The sequence below is a fragment of the Eriocheir sinensis genome, chromosome 69 (assembly GCF_024679095.1).
Source record: "Eriocheir sinensis breed Jianghai 21 chromosome 69, ASM2467909v1, whole genome shotgun sequence".
Lineage (NCBI taxonomy): Eukaryota > Metazoa > Arthropoda > Malacostraca > Decapoda > Varunidae > Eriocheir > Eriocheir sinensis.
Window position 1 is genome coordinate 2,789,623 of NC_066577.1, and position 19,635 is coordinate 2,809,257.

Below are 19,635 nucleotides of genomic sequence, written 5' to 3' on the forward strand. Positions count from 1 at the left end.
AGGAAAACGAAGAGGTGGAAGATGGAGAAAGAAGCAGAGTGGAAGGGATGAGGAGGGAAGGAGGGAGGGGAAACGAGGGGAAGAAAGCAGGCGAAAAAATGAAGAGAGGAGAGGAAAAAAGGCGGGAAAAGGGGAGAGAAGAACTAAGGGAAAGGAGAGAAGGATGGGGAGGGGAAGAGAGGAAGAGGGAGGAGAAGAGAGGAGAAAAGAGGAGAAAAACGGATAGGAGAGGCTGAAAGACAAAGAAGAGAGAGAGAGAGAGAGAGAGAGAGAGAGAGAGAGAGAGAGAGAGAGAGAGAGAGAGAGAGAGAGAGAGAGAGAGAGAGAGAGAGAGAGAGAGAGAGAGAGAGAGAGAGAAGGGGTTAGAGGGAGCAAAGGGGGAGAAAGACGGGAACTGAAGGGAAGGCGAGATATAAAGGGGAAAGGAAAGGGGAAGAACGGGGAGGGGAAAAGAGGGGAAAGACGACAAAGAGGAGTGGGAGAGGGAGAGAAAGGAAAGAGGGGAAGTGAGGGAATGGCGAGAAATGAGGAAGAAGGGGAAGGGGAAAGGGGAGGAAGGGGGAAGGGGGGCGTTGGCAGACGGGGGATGGAAGTTATATTTATGTTGGCAGGGGCTGGCAGGGTAGGGTGCCAGTGCCCTCCCTCCCCCCGACCCCCCTTAACATCTGGCACTCCTCCTCTTCCTTCCTTCCTTCCTTCGTTCTTTCCCTCCTCCGATACACTCCCTCACGCGTTCCCTTGTCTAACTTTCCCTTTTTCTTCACTTATTTTTCCTCCTCCTTATTATTTCATCCTTTAATATCCTTCATTGTCTTCGTTTCACCTTTTCTTCATTGTTTTCCTTTTCTTCATCTTTCATCACTACCTAATATTCTTTCATTAACGCCAACCTATTCTTGTCTTCATCTTTTCTTCTTATTTTCTTTTTCTTCACCTCTTCCGTCAGTACATACTATTCTTTTATTCACTTTTATCTTTTCTTGTCTTCTATATTTTCTTCCTCTCTTCTCTTCGCCCTCTTTTAATTCTTCTTATTTTCTGTCTATATTTAGTGCATCTTCTCTTTCCTATTGTCTTCTCTGGTTTTCCTCCATTCCTCTCTTAACTCGTTTCCTAAATCGTCTAATCTTTTTCTTTCTCTCCACTTCTTCCACCTCCTTCATCCTACTTTCCTGTCTTACTCTTTCTCTTCACTCCTCCTTTATTTCTTAACTCCCTGCCTCCATCTTTCACATTATTATATTTTCTTCCTTCGTTTCTCTTTTCATTTCATTATTTTCTTTCTTCTGTCTCTCCCTTTACCAACACTTTCTTCCCTCCTCTTCCTTTCTTTCTTTTATCTCCTCTAGTTTCTTCTTACTCTAATCCTCCTCCTCTTAATTACTTGCAACTTCTTTATCTTCCACTCAACTTTATATTCCTCTTCTTCTTTACGCCTTTCTTTCGTTCTCTTCTATTCCTCTATTCCTGACGTCCTCCTTCTTCTCCCCTCTTCAAAATAGTTCTCTTCTCTCCCCTTCCTCCTCTTTTATGGGTCGGCTATTACGTATATTCCGTCAACATCGCCATCACCACCACCTCGACCGCCGCCAACACAACCACCATTACGATGACGAGGACGAGGAGGAGGAGGAGGAGGAGAAGAAAGAGGAGAGAGAGAAAAAATTGAGGTGGTGGCGAAGTGACATTAAGTAACAGTCTCCTCCTCCTCCTCCTCCTCTTCCTCCTCCTCCTCCTCCTCTTCCTTCTCCTCCTCCTCCTTGTTAGTGAGGGTCGTTCACCTAATGGAAGGTTTTAATTTGACGATAAAATTAAAGTTCAGAGACGAAACGAAGAGGACCCCCAAAAAAATGTAAGAAAAAAAATGGAAATAAAGAAGCAGCTGATATATTTCACCCCACGAGGAAGCGTCAGGAGGAGGAGGAGGAGGAGGAGGAGGAGGAGGAGGAGGAGGAGGATGAGGAGGAGGTCAAGTATGAACAGTAGCCACTTAAACTTACCTCTCCTCCTCTTTTCCCCTCTTTCTCCTCCTTCTTCCTCCTCCTCCTCTTCCTCCTCTTCTTCCCCCCTTCAACCAACACTCAACCCCCTTTTGTGTCTGGCTCCCCCCTCCCCCCCTCTTCCTCCTCCTCCTCTTCCCTCTACAGCCTCAAAACAATCCTTCTTCCTTTGAACTCTGTGGGAGGGGGAGGAGGCGGCGGAAGAGATGAGGTGGAAGACGAGATGAGGCGTGAGGAAGATGAAAGGAGGAAGAGGAGGAGGAGGAGGAGGAGGAGGAGGAGGAGGATACATATAAGTGAGACGGGAAAGGAATGTCACCAAACTCTAATTATGAATCTCTCTCTCTCTCTCTCTCTCTCTCTCATTAATCAGTGCCTCCAAAAGGGGAATAGACACGTGCCGGAAAGAAAAGGAAAATAAAGAAAATAAAAGAAGAATTTCCTCTCCTGACATAACCTTGGCAGGAGGAGGAGGAGGAGGAGGAGGAAGAGGGGGAGGAGGAGGAGGAGGAGGGGAAGAAGGAGGAGGAGAGCTTTCTTGGTATTGTGTGGGTGAGAGAGAGAGAGAGAGAGAGAGAGAGAGAGAGAGAGAGAGAGAGAGAGAGAGAGAGAGAGAGAGAGAGAGAGAGAGAGAGAGAGAGAGAGAAACACGTGACAGGTGAGGGGAAAGCAATCAGCACCTTTTTAAATACCTGTGTGTGAGTACAAATTATAAGGGAATCTGATCCTCTATAAGAAACATTAAGGGAATTCATGACTTTTGGGTTCGATTCCACCCCACACTCTTTTTTGGGTACATTTTCCTTATCAATCTACATTCCACTCCTTAACTTATTTATTCCCAAGCCTGGCAGGTCTATTTATACAGCTAATCTTTCCTTTTTTTTACTAATTAAACGTCTCAATCTTGTCATTAGAATATGCTGTTCATCCATCATTAGTTTTCTTCCATACGAATTTTTGTGTTTAAGGGGAAGATAGAGATGGATAAATAGATGGATTGACAGGTAGATAGACTTTTTTTTTTACATCAATGGACACGGCTCAAGGGCAATAAAAAGAGTACAAAAAAAAGCCCGCTACTCGCCTCTCCTATAAAAGATAAAAGTAAAGAGTAGCCCAAAGAGAAGTCAGACAAAATAGTCATACAAAATAGATATAACTAAAGGTACTCATTCTTACATATAATTAAGCACTCTACCTGTCGTTATTTCAGTTCACGAAATCTAAAAACGAAGAACAAAAACGACAAATAATTAAAAATAGAATCATGAAAAAGCGGATCGGGTGATAAAATGTTCCAAAAACAGAAAAATTACGTAAAATAAAATGATAAGAGAGAGAGAGAGAGAGAGAGAGAGAGAGAGAGAGAGAGAGAGAGAGAGAGAGAGAGAGAGAGAGAGAGAGAGAGAGAGAGAGTCAGTCAGTCAGTTCCAAATTCCTCACCTCTTCACTTTCTAATCTAATCATCGACAGGTAAAGGTCAGGACACAGTGGACATAATTACTTTTTTTTCCATACGTCATTACATTATCAAACTATATAAAGAACCACTGTTAAGACACATCCACTCCCACCCACCCTCCCTCAGCCACGCACTCTCCCTCCTCATTCACGCACTCTCCCTCCTCATCCACGCACTCTCCCTCCTCATTCACACACTCTCCCTCCTCATCCACGTACTCTCCCTCCTCATCCACGCACTCTCCCTCCTCGTTCACGCATTCTCCCTCCTCATTCACGCACTCTCCCTCCTCATCCACGCACTCTCCCTCCTCATTCACACACTCTCCCTCCTCATCCACGTACTCTCCCTCCTCATCCACGTACTCTCCCTCCTCATCCACGCATTCTCCCTCCTCATTCACGCATTCTCCCTCCTCATCCACGCATTCTCCCTCCTCATTCAAGTACTCTCCCTCCTCATCCACGCATTCTCCCTCCCCACCAACCTCCTCTCACCCCTCTTCCACCCTTGCTCGTTCCTCATTCATCCACTCTTACAGCTCATCCAATCTCTCCCACTCATCATTTTCCGTCTCTCCCTCTTCACTTCCATCCTCTATCACTCCATATTCATCCACTCTCATTCATAAAACCTCTTACTCAAAGTCCTCTCTCATCCACATTCAAGCATCTTCATCCACACCTTACTCGGCCATGTGTCCAGTCAATCAGTCACACAGTCAGAGCCATTCAGTCAAGACATAAATCAACCAGTTAGGGATCAGTCAGTAAACCAATCAGAGCTATCTAGTCAGTAAGTTAAGACATTCAGCTGAAGAACCAGACAGCCAACCAAACAGTCAATCAGTCACTCAGCCAATCGATAGCCCAAATATATTAAATAGCAAGCAATCAGCCAGTCAGCCAGTCATTCATCCAATAAAGCAGCCACCTAGTGAGTCAGCGAGCCCGTCAGTCACTCAACCATTCAGTCAGCCAGCCAATAAACCAGTCACGCGTTACGTCAGCGAACCATTCAGTCAGTCACCCAGTCAGCCAACCAATAAATCAGACAGTCAGAAAGCCACTCAGTCGGTCAGTCAACCAATCAACCCGCCATACATTAAGTCAGCCAGTCAGTCAGCCCGTTCGCCAGCCCGTGCATCTCTGCCATACTTGAGTCCCATTAGGCTTGCAAACAAAAGCCTTTATTTGTGGTGCGGTAAACGGCTCGGGGCTTTTTGCTGGCGCCGAGTAATGGTCTTTGAAATGGATCAGTAACAGGTAGATGGATAGATAGATAGAGGGAGAGACAGAGAGGGAAAGCATGCAAATGGATAACGATAGTGGTGGTAGAAGTGGTGGTGGTGGTGGTGGTGGTGGTAGTGGTTGTGGTGGTAGTGGTGGTGAGTCCTTGGCAATACTGGGCGCGAGTTTCTCAAGTGTTTAATTTCCAAAGTTTTGCCCTGTGTGGTAGACCTGCCTCCTCCTCCTCCTCCTCCTCCTTCCTCTTTCCTCCTCCTCCTCCTCCTCCTCCTCCAGTAACCTTGACCTTTCCAGCGGACAATAGGGTCATTTTCCCGTCCGGTCCAATAATGAATCACTTTAATAACACTCCAAGGGTCAAACTATACTTTTCATGGACATTTTACTCTTTATTTTTTACTCCCATCCTTTACTTGATTTTTCGCCGTATTGCTTGACCTTGTTTGGCGCTCCATTGTTCCTCCTTTTCTTTTTATTATAAGTGTCTGTTTGTCTTTGTGTTAATTGATGCTCTTTTTTTTTTTTTGTTGTTGTTCGTGTTTTGCTTTATTATTATTATTTTTTTTGTGGTGATCAATGTCCTCTTTATTTTTTACCACCTCCATCTACTATTGTTTTGCTTTATTGTCTTATTGTTTTTCTTTTGTTGTTGTTGTTTTAAGTGTTTCTCCGCTTTTCAGTGTCAACGCTTTCCATGTCCTCGTTTCGTTTATTTTTCGTTTTTTTTAATATTTTTCTGTTCACTGCGTTTTGTCTCGGCGCTTTTACACATGCAGTTTTATTTACCTCCCTTTGTTCATGTGTGTGTGTGTGTGTGTGTGTGTGTGTGTGTGTGTGTGTGTGTGTGTGTGTGTGTGTGTGTGAGCCATGTGCCACTTTTACTTTCTTCCATCTTTATTACCTTCACTGTCTCTTTATTTACGTGCCTTGTTAGAGGTGATGAACGGCGGGTCACGTTTTTACTTTTTATTATTATTTTACTTTTACTATCATCATTATTTTTTTCTCCGTGTTCCTATCTTCGTTAACAATGCATATTTTACTCCTCCTAATCTTTTTTCTGTTGTCTGTGTTCTATCTCTCTCTCTCTCTCTCTCTCCCGTACTATCAGTCTCTCTAATAATTATCTTTACGTCAAAGGGGTAATTGCGTGTCTCTAACGTCACTGTGTGTGTGTGTGTGTGTGTGTGTGTGTGTGTGTGTGTCCCCTCACCTACAACCCTCATGAGTCATCGCACAACAACGAGAGAGAGAGAGAGAGAGAGAGAGAGAGAGAGAGAGAGCATATACCTGACTTATATAATACCTTGAAGAATGACTTGCCGGGCCTTTCCTATGAGCCTTGAGAGCGACGATGCTTCACGGAGAAAACCGGAAGAGTAAACCAGTGAAAACTAAACCACTTTCCGGCGATGGTTGTGTAAGACTGAGATAACGGACTAGTTCCCAGAGGAATGACAAGTTGATAGGTATTATTATTATTATCATTATTATTATTATTATTATTATTATTATTATTATTATTATTATTATTATTATTATTGTTGTTATCATTATTATTAAGTATAGTAGCTGTGTACTTAACTGGATACTTGTATTGGGTATAGAAAATTAGAAGAGAAGAAAGATAAAATGAAAAAGACTGATAGATAGATAGATAGATAGATAGATAGAGAGAGAGAGAGAGAGAGAGAGATTTTTATGCAAAGGAAATGAATCGCAAACATACACACTAAGCTGGACAAGAAAAGGAGTAGGAGTAGGAGTAGGAGGAGGAGGAGGAAGAGGAGGAGGAGGAAGAAGAGGAGGAGGAGGAGGAGGTCACAGGTGTTTTTATGTTACCTGTGACGTCTTTCGTATGACCGATCATCTTTCAACTTCCCCGTGTGTGTGTGTGTGTGTGTGTGTGTGTGTGTGTGTGTGTGTGTGTGTGTGTGTGTGTGTGTGTGTGTGTGTGTGATAAGAATTACGAGACACTAAATAACGAAGCGGAAAGAGAAATAAATAGTGAAGAACAACCTCTCTCTCTCCCTCTCTCTCTCTCTCTCTCTCATGTGTTCCATCTGCCTGTCCATCCGTCTAATGATTGCCAATTTCTTGTGCAACTTGACAGGGGTCGCTTTTGGCCTGTCAACCCCTGCCTTACGTCACCCTGACCCTTCCCCTGCAATGCCCCTCGTTCGTCCCTGTCATCCCCCCTCTACCCCTGTAATTCTGTCACCTCCTCCCTCCCCACATGCCCCTGTCACCTGCCAACCCCATGCAATGATGACTCGTCCCTCCTTGCCAACCCAGTCAAGTGCTTTTCCTTCCATCTTCCAAAGTACACATGCTTCTCTCTCTCTCTCTCTCTCTCTCTCTCTCTCTCTCTCTCTCTCTTTCTCTCTTTCTTCCTTTTTTTTTTGCTTGTTTCCTCTTTTTCCAGCCCCGCCTTCACTCTCCTGTCCGTCCTCTTCTTTCCTTTAAAACTACATACTCGTCTTTATTTATTTTCCCATCGCCAAGGAGCTTCAGTTTCCTCCTCTATTCCCCTTCTTCCGTGTATTATTTTTAACTGTCTCGTCTGTAACGGTATGTTTATTCTTTCTTATTTTTCTCATTTTTCTCTGACCTAGTTTTCTAAGTTCATTGTCCTTCGTAACAGTATTTTCATTTCCATCTCCTTTTCAGGCAATATCAGTGTAGGGATGGCGGAGTTTTGTTTGTTCATATCAATAGTCCCCTTACCTCATTCCCCCTGTCAATACTACGACATTTATTACCCCCTTTTTTTCATTGTATTTCCATTAGTTTCCCCTTCCTTCCATATCACCCACTAGCCAATACCGATGTAGGGCGGGCTTGGTTTGTCTCTCCCCCTTTTTTTTTTTTACAGGACAGGAGTCGGTTCTATGGCATAAAAACTATAAACATTACCCTTATCTCCCTCCCTCTGTCAATGGTACTTCTTCTGTTGGCATTTCTAGAAGTACCTTGATTACTATCCCAACCCTTTTCAATTACATTACCTTAGTTTTTCCATTCATGTATGTACTGTGCGATTCTAACCCCTTGTGTGTCCCCCCAAAGCAAACAGCGAACATGTCTGTCTCTCTTTCTACTAGCTTTGTTTTTCTCTATTCAAGTTACCTATATGTTTTCAGGGGTGCGTATATTCAACTCTTTTTAATATATTTGCTGTCTCTCCCAAAGCAAAGGGTATACTTATCTTCCTATCTTATTCCTTGCTCCATTTTTCTTAATTTTATTTTCTTATATGTTTTAAAGTTTCGTATATCAACTCTTTTTTTATATTTGTCATCCCTTCCAAAGCAAAGGGTGTACTTATCTTCCTATCTTATTCCTTGCTCCATTATTCTTGATTTTATTTTCTTATCGGTTTTAAAGTTTCGAATATCAGCTCTTTTTTATATTAGTTGTCCCTTCCAAAGCACACAGCGTACACGTCTTCCTTCTCTCCGTCCTTGCTCCGTTTTTCTTTATTTGATTTTCTTCTATGTTTTAAAGTTCCATATATTCAGCTCTTTTTTTATATTAGTTGTCCTTCCAAAGCACACAGCGTACACGTCTTCCTTCTCTCCGTCCTTGCTCCGTTTTCGTCTCTATTTACACTCCCTGTCTTCTTGTTTGACCTCCTGTCCCCTTCCATCATTTTTTTCCTTCCTCCTGTTTTCCTTTCGGCATTACCCACCCTGTCTTGTTGTTTATCTTGCTGTCCCTTTCGTTTATCTTTAATTTTCTGCTTGTTTAACTTTCTTTCCTTTCCAATACACTTACCGATCCTTCTTTTTCCCCTTTTTATCCTATCTTTCTTTCTCTCAGCACTAAACGGAATGTCATCTTGTCTAAATTTCTGTCCTGTGCAATATAGTCAACGCGATCTCTCTCTCTCTCTCTCTCTCTCTCTCTCTCTCTCTCTCTCTCTCTCTCTCTCTCTCTCACTCTCTTTTACTCTCCTTTCTCTTTATTCTCTTTCTTCATTCTTTCTTTATTCTCCTTACGTCCACATTCCTTTTATTTATCCCTTCTCTGTCTCCTTTACGTCATGTCATTCTCTTCTCGTTCGCTTTATTCCCACGTTCGTATTTCCTCTCTTCTTTTTTTCTCTCTTCTCTTTCTCCCTCTCATCTCGTCTCTGCTCTTATACGTTGTTTGTTTCCTCCTCCTCTCCTGTTTGATTGTTTGTTTGTTTGATTGTATGTCTGTGCAAGCAAGGTCCAGCTGCTCTCTCTCTCTCTCTCTCTCTCTCTCTCACACTCGATCCCTTTAATCACGGTTTTAATGATTCTCACATTTGACATTTATTCACTCTCTCTCTCTCTCTCTCCATTTCCTCGATCATGTAAAATCCGAGTGACGGTAAAAAAGAAAAGAAAGGGCAAGAAAAAGGAGAGAAAAAAAGAGTGGAGGGAAAAGGAGAGGGGGGAGGAAAAAGAGGGAGAGAGGGAGGGAGGAAAAAGAGGGAGAGAGGGAGGGAGGAAGGGAGTAAGAGAGAGAGGAAATGACCGACCTCCCCCCTTTCCCCCTTCCCTCTCTCCCATTCCCTCCCCTCCCCTCCCCCTCCCCTTCTTTTAGAAATAATCGTGATAGGAAGCTACTGTCGCCCCCTATTCCTCTACCTCTACCTCCTCCTCCTTCTCCTCCTCCGCCCCCTCCTCCTCCTCCTCCTCTTCGCGACCCTTTCAGAAAAGTTTATCTGTCCTCTGGCAAATTAGTCCACAGGAGAGAGAGAGAGAGAGAGAGAGAGAGAGAGAGAGAGAGAGAGAGAGAGAGAGAGAGAGAGAGAGAGAGAGAGAGAGAGAGAGAGAGAGAGAGAGTACAGAAAACGAAAGACAAAACAACAGACAGAATGACAGACAAACACACAGAAAAAAATATATAACCGCAAGAGAAAACACAATTCGAAAAACAACAAAAACAACCCACCAACACAATCTCATCAAAATCACTGCAGGAGGCCAAAAAATTCCCTTAATTAAGCCCCCAGGTGAGGCGCCAAACGGGGGAACACCTGAGTGGATGGTAACAGGTAAGAAAATGAACTTCCTACTTACCTGTCCCCCCCCGGCCTTGTTTGAGGAGGAAGAGGTGGAAAGGTGGAAGAAAAAGGCGCAGAGAAAGAGGAAATGGAGGAGAAAGTGATAGGATAAACAGATGATAGAAAATAATAGAATAAATGAATAGGAGAGAATGATAGATAATAGAATGATGGACAGGATAGTAAGAAAAAGGAGAAGAAAAGTGGAGAGGAAAAAGGATGTGGAGTAAAAAAAAAGAGACAGGAAAGGGAAAAAGGTGGGAAAGAGGAAATGAAATAGAAGGAGAAGGAGGAGGATGATGGAGAGAAGATGTAGAAAAAAAAGGATATGGAGGAGAAAGAATTTAAAGAGGATGAGGAAATGGTGGATAGATGGAAGGGAGAGATGGAGAGGAAAAGGATGTGGAGGAGAGTTTGAGGAAAATGAGGAGAGAAGAGGCAGAGAAAACAGATATGTGGAGGAGAAAAAAAATTAAAGAGGATGAGAAGGTTGAAAGGTGGAGGAGAAAGATGGAGAGAAAAGGGATATGGAGGAGAAAGAGTTTGAAGCGGATGAAGAAAAGGTGGAGAGGAGAGGAAAAAGATGGAGAGAAAAATTATGTGGAAGAAAGAAAAAAGAAAAATAAGTAAGAGAAACAAAAAATTCAAAGTGGTATATGGAAGGGGAAGAATTGATAAAGGAAATGAAGAAGGAGGAGGAAGAAGTAGAACAGGAGAAGATATCAAGAGGATGGAACGAAAGAAGGGAAATAAAAAAGAAAAAGAAGAAGGCAGAGGGAGAAATACCAAAACAAAAAGGGAGGATAGAAGAGGAAAAAGGGAAAAGGAGAAAAAGTGCGAACGAATAGGAAATGAGGGAATACGAAGGAGAGGAAAGGGGAGCATGGAGGAAAAGAAAGGATGGAGAAAAAGGATGTGGAAGAGAGGAAAATAAGTAATGAGGGAGAAGATGGGGCAGGTGTTCTCTTTCTCTCTCTCTCCTCTCTCTCTCTCTCTCTCTACGTAACTGTTGCACACACACACACACACACACACACACACAGCCTTGGCATCTTTGTAGCTAGGTAACTTAGTCCTGTGTGTGTGTGTGTGTGCAACAGTTACGACGAGAGAGAGAGAGAGAGAGAGAGAGAGAGAGAGAGAGAGAGAGAGAGAGAGAGAGAGAGAGAGAGAGAGAGAGAGAGAGAGAGAGAGAGAGAGAGAGAGAGAGAGAGAGAGAGCGAGAGAGGAGGAGTCCTAGTCAGGGTGAGTTAGTGAAATTCTCCTGATTAGATCAATTAAGAAAGGTGTCACACTGCCAACACCTTTCCGTGCCAAGTGAGAGAGAGAGAGAGAGAGAGAGAGAGAGAGAGAGAGAGAGAGAGAGAGAGAGAGAGAGAGAGAGAGAGAGAGAGAGAGAGAGAGAGAGAGAGAGAGAGAGAAGAGAAGAGAAGAGAAGAGGAAAGAAGAGAAAAGAAGAGGGGAGGAGGGAAGGGAAGGGAAGAGAGAGAGAGAGAGAGAGAGAGAGAGAGAGAGAGAGAGAGAGAGAGAGAGAGAGAGAGAGAGAGAGAGAGAGAGAGAGAGAGAGAGAGAGAGAGAGAGAGAGAGAGAGAGAGAGAGAGTGAGAGAGAGAGAGAGAGAGAGAGAGAGAGAGAGAGAGCAGCAGCAGCAGGCGAGAGTGAGCCAGGATCAATACTGTCAGGACTGGTGGTGGTGAAGGCAGCTCCTCCACCTCAACCACCACCGCCTCCACCACCACCACTGTTACTCCACCTCCACCACAAACATCACAGTTCTTACTACCATCACCACACCACCATCACCGTTACTATTACATCATCGTTATCATCACCATCATCATCATTGCCATTTTTCACCATCCACTGCCTTACATCATCGCCTACATTATATCATCTTATCCATTACCACTAACTCCACCACCAGTCAACACCACTACCACACTACCACTACCCCAACACAATGCCGCCCTTCACTACCCCTCCACGTCAACTGCAACCACTGCATCTTCATCTCTTTACTAACATACCCAACCCTTATCACCACCACTACTACTACTACTACTACTACTACTACTACTACTACTACTAAAAAGAAAAGAACAATAATCTAGAAGCAAAATACCCCAAAAAAGACTAATAATTGAGTTTACAGTATGGGAATTGCTTCTCACGCACCACACACGCACACACACACACACACACACACACACACACACACACACACACACACACACACACACTCTCTCTCTCTCTCAAACGCTCCATGGAAAGTGAAAATATTATACAGAAAAAGAGCTGAGAGAGAGAGAGAGAGAGAGAGAGAGAGAGAGAGAGAGAGAGAGAGAGAGAGAGAGAGAGCAGGGGGAAAATCTTTATTGTTGGAGCGTCTGAGATGACTCTGACCACAAGGGCACATGAGGGAGGAGGAGGGGAAGGAGGAGGAGGAGGAGGAGGAGGAGGTAAAAGAAGAAAAGGGAGAGAGGGAGAAAGAGGAAGAAAAGGCTGGAACTGACCCAACTTCCAGCCCTTTTTTCTCTCTCTCTCTCTCACTCAGAGGGACAACCAATGGTCTCACGCCTAATCTAAAACGAGCAGTGATTGGTCAGGGCCAAAGGGGAAGGAGAGAAGAGATTGGAGGAGATTTGGAGAGAAAGGAGGGAAGGGAAGGGAGGGAAAAGAAGAAGGGAAAGGAAGGGAAGGGGCGTGGCGCTGAGGAGACCACGCCCTTCCTGTGCCTGACCAAGAGGATGAGGAGGATGAGGAGGAGGAGTTGGAGTTTGAAAAGAAAAATAAGAAAGGAAGAGAAAAAAGAAAATAGAATAGAAGAAACAGGAATAAAGAGTAGAAGAAAAAAGGAAATAAAAAAGGAGAAGATGAAGTAGAAACAGTAGAAGAAGAAGAAGAAGAAAGGGGGAAGTGAAGCTTTTTTATTCTCTTCTTTCTTTCTTTCCTTCGTTCCTTACTTCGTTCCTTCCCTCCTTCTTCTCTCCTGCCTTCCCTCCTCCTCCTCCTCCTCCTCCTCCTCCTCCTCCTCCCGTTCGGCCTAACAAGCCATCCAAGTCTAAAGCAACGACATCATCAGGAACTCTCTTCGAAAACATCTTCTTTGACTTCCTAAACGACCCGAGACAACGACCGACAACCCGACGTCTTCCCTTTATCTTTGGTCTTCCGTTTTCTTTCTCCTTTTTTCCCGTTTTCTTTTATTCGTTGTTGTTTTTTTCACTTCCTCGGCCTTGTCCTTTTGCTTCTTCCATTTTTTTTTAACGTTCTTTTTTTCCATCTTTTCCTAACCACTCTTTTTTTCTCTCTTTCTCTGTCTCCTCCTTCTGCCTCTTGTTTTCCATGTTTTTTTTCGTCTTTTCCTTCAGTTTTCTTCCTCCTCTTTTTCTTTTTCTCCTTTCCTCCTGATGTTCTTCCTGCATTCTCTTTTATTATTCTTTATCCCTCTGTATTTTTTTCCCATTTCTTCCTCTTTTTTTTCCTCTTTCCTCTTTATCCTCTCTTATTTCTTTCTCCCCTTTTTTAGCCGATCCAAAAGGCTTTCTACCGTTCTCTCGCATTTTCTTTATTCTTTTTCATTCCTCTCTAGTCTCTACTTCTTTCCAATTTCCTCTGTCCTATTCTTTCCTACTTCAAAGGCTTTCCGACATCCTTCCTATATTCCCTTTAGTCTTCTTTCTTCTGTGCTTCTTCCATTTCTTCCTCTTTTTTTTCCCTTCTGCCAATTTCAAAAACTCCACTTCCTCCAAATCTTCCCATTTCCTCTTTTTCTTATACCTGTTCCAAAAGCTTTCCGACATTCTTCCTATACACCCTCTTTATTTTCTCCACTTCTTCCCTTTTTTCCCACCCATTCCACAGCCTCTTCGTCCGTCCCCCGCCGTCGCCAGCCACTCAGCGGGCCTTCAGTACCCAAATCCAAAGGCCTCTCGACACCCTACATTCTCTATTCCTCTTTACTTCCTCTATTTCTTCCCCTCCTCATTTCCTCCCTCTTTTCCCCATTTCACAGCCTCTTCGTCCCTGTCCCCCGCCGTCGCCAGCCACTCAGCGCGGGCCTTCACGAGCGGCGGTAATGAAGTCGACGCTTTACTCACGAGGATCCCTGGAAGGCGCCGGGAGATGCTTATCGTCGCTCCGTCATCGCATAAGCCTCTCCCGCCGCTCCTCCCGCGCTACTAATGGCACTCACTCTCTTCCTCTTCCTCCTCCTCCTCCTCCTCCTCCTCCTGAAATGGGTTACTCTTATGCTGTACCCATCACCACTACCACCACTGCCATCTTCATCACTACCGCCACTATCACTGCCTTCATCATCACCACCACTGACGTCACCATCACTACCCTCATCACCATCACCACTGCTACTATCACGACCTCCATTACCGCTGCCACTGTCACTATTATCACCACCTCCATCATCACCACCACCACCACTCCTCTCGTCACCTCCATCATCATCTTCGTCATCATCAGTTTTTATCGTTACTCTTTCGTCTGGTTTCCGCTTTTTTTTTTTCCCTATGATCTGTTTTTTTTTTCAACTTCTCCATTTTCCTGTTCTTCTAAAACCTCCTTCTTCCTGTTTTCTTTCTCCTCCCCTTTTTTTTTCTCCTACTGTCTTTTTCTTCCTTTCTTCTTCGTTCTGGTTTCTCTTCTTCATTTTTTTTTTTTTGGTTTCCCTTTCTTTCCCTTCTCTTCCTCGTTATTTGCTCATGATCCTCTCCTTTAGTGATTCTTCCTCTCTTCCTTCTCCTATTTTCCTTTTCTTCTTACTTTATTAATTTTACTTTTCTCGTTTACTTCTACCACCACAATATCGTCATCTTCTTCTTCTTCTTTTTCTTCTTCTCTTTCTCCTTTTCCTCCTCCTCCTCCTCCTCCTCCTAAAATGTAATCGGTCACTCACAAAGCACAAAAAAAACCGAGGACAAAAAGAAAAACAAAAAGACCAAAAAATAAGTGAAAAGGAAAGTGAAGTCCACGAGGAAATAACAACAACAACAACAACGAAGACAACAAATAGAATAACTAACGAAGCGAAGAATTAACAACAAACAAACAGATATACGAACAAACAGGTGAACGAACGGTATAAATCTCCAAAATTAGGTGGGCGGCCTAAAAAAAGAACGAAGGAAAAGAAAAAAATAATAAGAATAGGTGAAAAGAAGAAAAAAAAAGGTCATCGGCACAGAAATCTTTAGTCCCTTGCCAAACCTTTAACGAAATCCCATCAACCTCCTCCTCCTCCTCCTCCTCCTCCTCCTTTTTCTCCTTCTCTTCCTCATTCTTCTTCTTTTGGGTTCTATACTTATCAGTGGGATGATTAGAAGTAATAAATGGAGATAAATTTTGCCATTCTCTCTCTCTCTCTCAGAAAAAAAAGATAATTAATAATATCTGAGAAAAACTAAGAAAAATATACAGAAAAAAACGACAAAAAAACAACAATAATAACAAGACACAACAATAACAATAACACAAAAACAATAAATAAAAATAAACACGAAAGCAAAAAGTAGATCATTCTCATTACTTCCCTTCACTCACATACAAACACCCACCATTTCTCCTTTCTCTTCATTACCTGCCGCCTTTTATCTCCCCAACACCACAACTTCCCTCCTTCCTTCATCCCCCATCAACGACCTCCTTCTCTCTCTCCCTCTTCCCCCCCTCCTCTCTCCTCTGCAGGACAGGTGAATTAGGCTGGGAAGTCGGCCGGTCGTTTGTCCCCCGCCACACGCACTGCCATGCAAACACCAACACGACGCAGCACTGACCCAAACCAGTGTAGCATCGCAGGTGCCAAATTCTGACTACTTAGAATGCACATCGCTTGTTTGGTCATGGTACACACACACACCACACACACACACACACACACACACACACACACACACACACAGATAAATACATACAAAAATAAAAATAAACAGATGAATAGACTGATAAATAGACAAACAAATAGATGGATATATAAATAGAGACATAGATTTTGACTGATAAGACATATAGATTGTTAACCACACACACACACACACACACACATACTCCCCCCCGTTTTAACACAAAGACAAAACTTCATCTTAAGAGTTCGAAACAAGCTTCATCGGTGTAGCTTAATGAGTCAAGGTGCGCCACGAGGAAAGGTAAATGCACAGGTGTCACGGGCAATCATAGCGGCCCCTGATGTGCCTGATAAGGATCGATGGGGAGGTTAGCGGCGCCCCGGGGAGCTGTAAAACCATCAGGAGTAATGTAGAGAGCTAACACTTCGTTCTTCTATAGCCACAAAGGAATAAGGGAGGAGGACGTAAAGGAGGATGACCCATGGACTGAGACATATAAAATTAATAAAGGATATGATTCACCATGTTTTGCTTTCTCGCATAGGACAACACGTGACAGAAGAAACGGATAGACATTTGACTCATGCAGGATATGAAGTAAAGGAAAAAATACATAAAATAAATAAACAACTTCGACGTATGTTCTTTCCTGCAAATAGAGAGAAACGTAACAGACGAACAGAGGGACAAAGACATTTCAGACGGACAGACATGAACAAGGACACACGCGAGTACACAGACAAACACCGTGAAGAAACAGAAACACACACAGAGAAACAGACACGTCCTAAAACAGCCAGAGAAAAGGACAAAAGGAGACACTAATTCATACACAGACAGAGGTTGAGAAAGGCACAGCGCCACACACACGCGAGTACAGACGAGAAACAGACAAGGAGAGACACAGACAACCACACAGACACAGACTAACAAGGACACACACACACACACACACACACACACACACGGGGCAGCAGGAGACAAGACACATTAACCTGTAAGGAGAGAGAGATTGAGCAACACACCGACACACGCACACACACACACACATACACACACGACCACAGACGAGACACAGACACATTGCAACACAGAGAGAGACAAACAAGGACACAGACGGGGCAGCAGGACACAAGACACATTAATATTAGAGATTGAGCAAGACACCGACACACACACACACACACACACACACACCGACACACACACACACACACACATAAGCACAGACAGAGATTAAGAGAAAGACACCCACGGGCAACAGAGCACAGGTAACACAGGTATGCAGACGGATATACAAACATACAAACACACGGACTCTTCTGCCATGATGGGTAGATGCCAATCCGGAGATGCAAGTCCATGAGGGGAAAGGGGGACGGGGGGCACGAGGGGGGGGGGTGTAGGAGGGGGTGCCAGGGTGCGTGAGTGCGTGCGTCAGGCCGTGTCAGGTGTGAGACAGGTGCAATGATTCAACAGTCAAGAAGCATTTAGATTAATGGTGGACTTCCTCTATTCTTTCCTTTATTCAGTTCTTTATGTCTCCCTTCTTTCTCTCCTCCATTCCGTTGTATCTTATTTCATCTCCGTTTCCTTCCTTCCTTCCTTCCTTTATTCAGTTCTTTATGTCTCCCTTCTTTCTCTCTCCTCAATTCCGTCGTGTCTTATTTCATCTTCCTTCCTTTCCTTCTTTCCTGCCTTACTTCATTTATTCAGGTCTTTATGTCTCCCTGCTTTCTCTCCTCCATTCCGTTGTGTCTTCATCTCCTTTCCTTCCTTCCTTCCTTTATTCAGTTCTACATTTCTCTCTCTCTCTCTCTCTCTCTCTCTCTCCCATTTCCTTTTGCTGTCTTCCTTCCATGTATCTTCTTACACTCCCATTTTTTTCCTTTCCACCTCTTCTCTTTCGAATTCCCCCATCTCCTCATTTCTCTATCCTCCCTTATCTTTCCTTTCCGTTCCCTTTCCCTTCCCTTCTTTCCTTTCCTCCCTCCATTACCCTCACGTCCCATCTGTTAAAGGAATGCGTACCCTCTCCCCTTTCTTTTTCACCCTTCAAGGACATGAGAGAGAGAGAGAGAGAGAGAGAGAGAGAGAGAGAGAGAGAGAGAGAGAGAGAGAGAGAGAGAGAGAGAGAGAGAGAGAGAGAGAGATGCGCAACGTCTAGAACTCTCTCTCTTCGACACGAGAACAAGTGATGAAGAAAAGAAGAAAAGAAAGAACCAACACACCGAGGCAATTAGTCAACGAAAGAAACCTAAAAAAAAAAGAAGAAAATACGACAAGCGAGAACCAGAAACCGAAAAAAAAAAGACTTAGAAACCACGTAAAAGAAAGTCGAAGACAGAGAAAGAAAAGAATGATAAAAATTAAAATAAGAGGAAGAAAACGAAACGAGGTATTAGTAGAGCAAAAAGAAGTAAAACAAAAACGAGAATAACATGAACAAATAAACCAAGAACGAAGGTAATAAAAAAAAATCAAGAAACAAACAAAAACAAAAAGAAAAACAAAAAAACTGAACCAGAATATAATAATGATGATAAAAGTTGAGTAGATAAAGAAATACGCGAAAAAAAACTCAAAAACTCACAAAAAAAACACTACGGTAATAAGAAAAATCATCAAGAAACAAACAAAAAGAAAAACTAATAAACTTAGCCAGAATAAAATAATGATAAAAAAGTTAAGTAGATAAAGAAAAAAAACGAGTAAAGAAAAACGGAAGACAAAAATACTCAAAAACACACACAAAACACGAGTGAAAGCGAGACCGAGATAAAGAAAACGAAAACAAGACCCACACAGAAAGAGAAAAGAAAGGGAGACTAAAAAAAAAATAAAAAAGGAGGGGTGAGGGGGGGTCGAAGAGGAAAGACAAGGAGGCGGCGACTGACGGGGGAGGACAATGAAGGGGGGCGGAGGGGGGCGTCTGAGGGGGCGTCTGGAGGGACTCAAAGAAACCAACCTTCCCTCGGGCGCCTTCCTACGACCTTGACCCGAGAGTCGCCGACAACACGTGTCTGGGCGCCGACAGGTTGAGGACAGATGAGAAGAGGAGGAGGAGGAGGAGGAGGAGGGGGAGGAGGACAAAGAGTCGAGGAGAAGGACTAGGAGGTGTGTGTGTGTGTGTGGGTGTGTGTGTGTGTGTGTGTGTGTGTGTGTGAGGGGGCAAACAGCATAGAGGGATTGTGTTTGTGTTTGTGTGTGTGTGTGTGTGTGTGTGTGTGTAAGCATTACCCAGCGTAAGGAAGGAGTAAACAAGAGAAAGGGGCACCAAAGAATAGACGGAAGGGGCGTGAATAAGGAATGGGTGGGCGAAGTAGTAGATAGGAATGAGAGGAGGAGGAGGAGGAGGAGGAGGAGGAGGAGGAGGAGGAGGAGGAGGAAAGAGAGGCGGGCAAGAAGAAAGGAAAGAAGGAAGGAAGAGAACAATTTGACTGGGTAGAAGAGACGGAAAGGGAGGCTGGTAGGAAGGAAAGAAGGAAGGACGGAGGAGGAGAAGATAACTACTCGACTGGGGAGAAAAGGAGTGCGAGAGGCGAGAGGAAGGAAGGAAGGAAGGAAGGAAGGAAGGAAGGAAGGGAAAGGAACAACTCGAAGGGGGAGAAAGGGAGAAAGAGAGATGGGGGCGTGAGGAGAAGGAAAGGAAAGAAAGGAAAGAAGGAAGGAAAAGAAGGAAGACGGGGAGGGAAGGGAACAACAAGACGAGGGAGAAAGGGAGAGAAAGGGGTGTATAGAAGGGAAGGAAGGAGAGGCGAGAAGGGAGGGAGAGGGGTATGAGGAGGAGGAAAGTGAAGAGAAGAGGGACGTAAGACACAGAGGGAAGGGCTCGGGTCTTTGAAGCATCGTCGAGGGCAGAAAGAACAAGAATGCCTTGGGTGGTTTGTTTACATAACGCCCGTAAAAGCAAATAGATTGTTTACGACGTGTTGTTTGGGCTCTACACACACACACACACACACATACGAGCGCCATTAAAACAAATATGACACAAACCATTAGGGGGTAAAATAGAATAGAAAAAT

The 19,635-nt window shown here is 43.8% G+C and overlaps 1 pseudogene; it reads right to left on the reverse strand.

Moving 5' to 3' along the window:
- Nucleotides 1-19,635, reverse strand: part of LOC126988374 (plasma membrane calcium-transporting ATPase 2-like) — a 79,026-nt pseudogene that overhangs the window by 44,013 nt on the left and 15,378 nt on the right.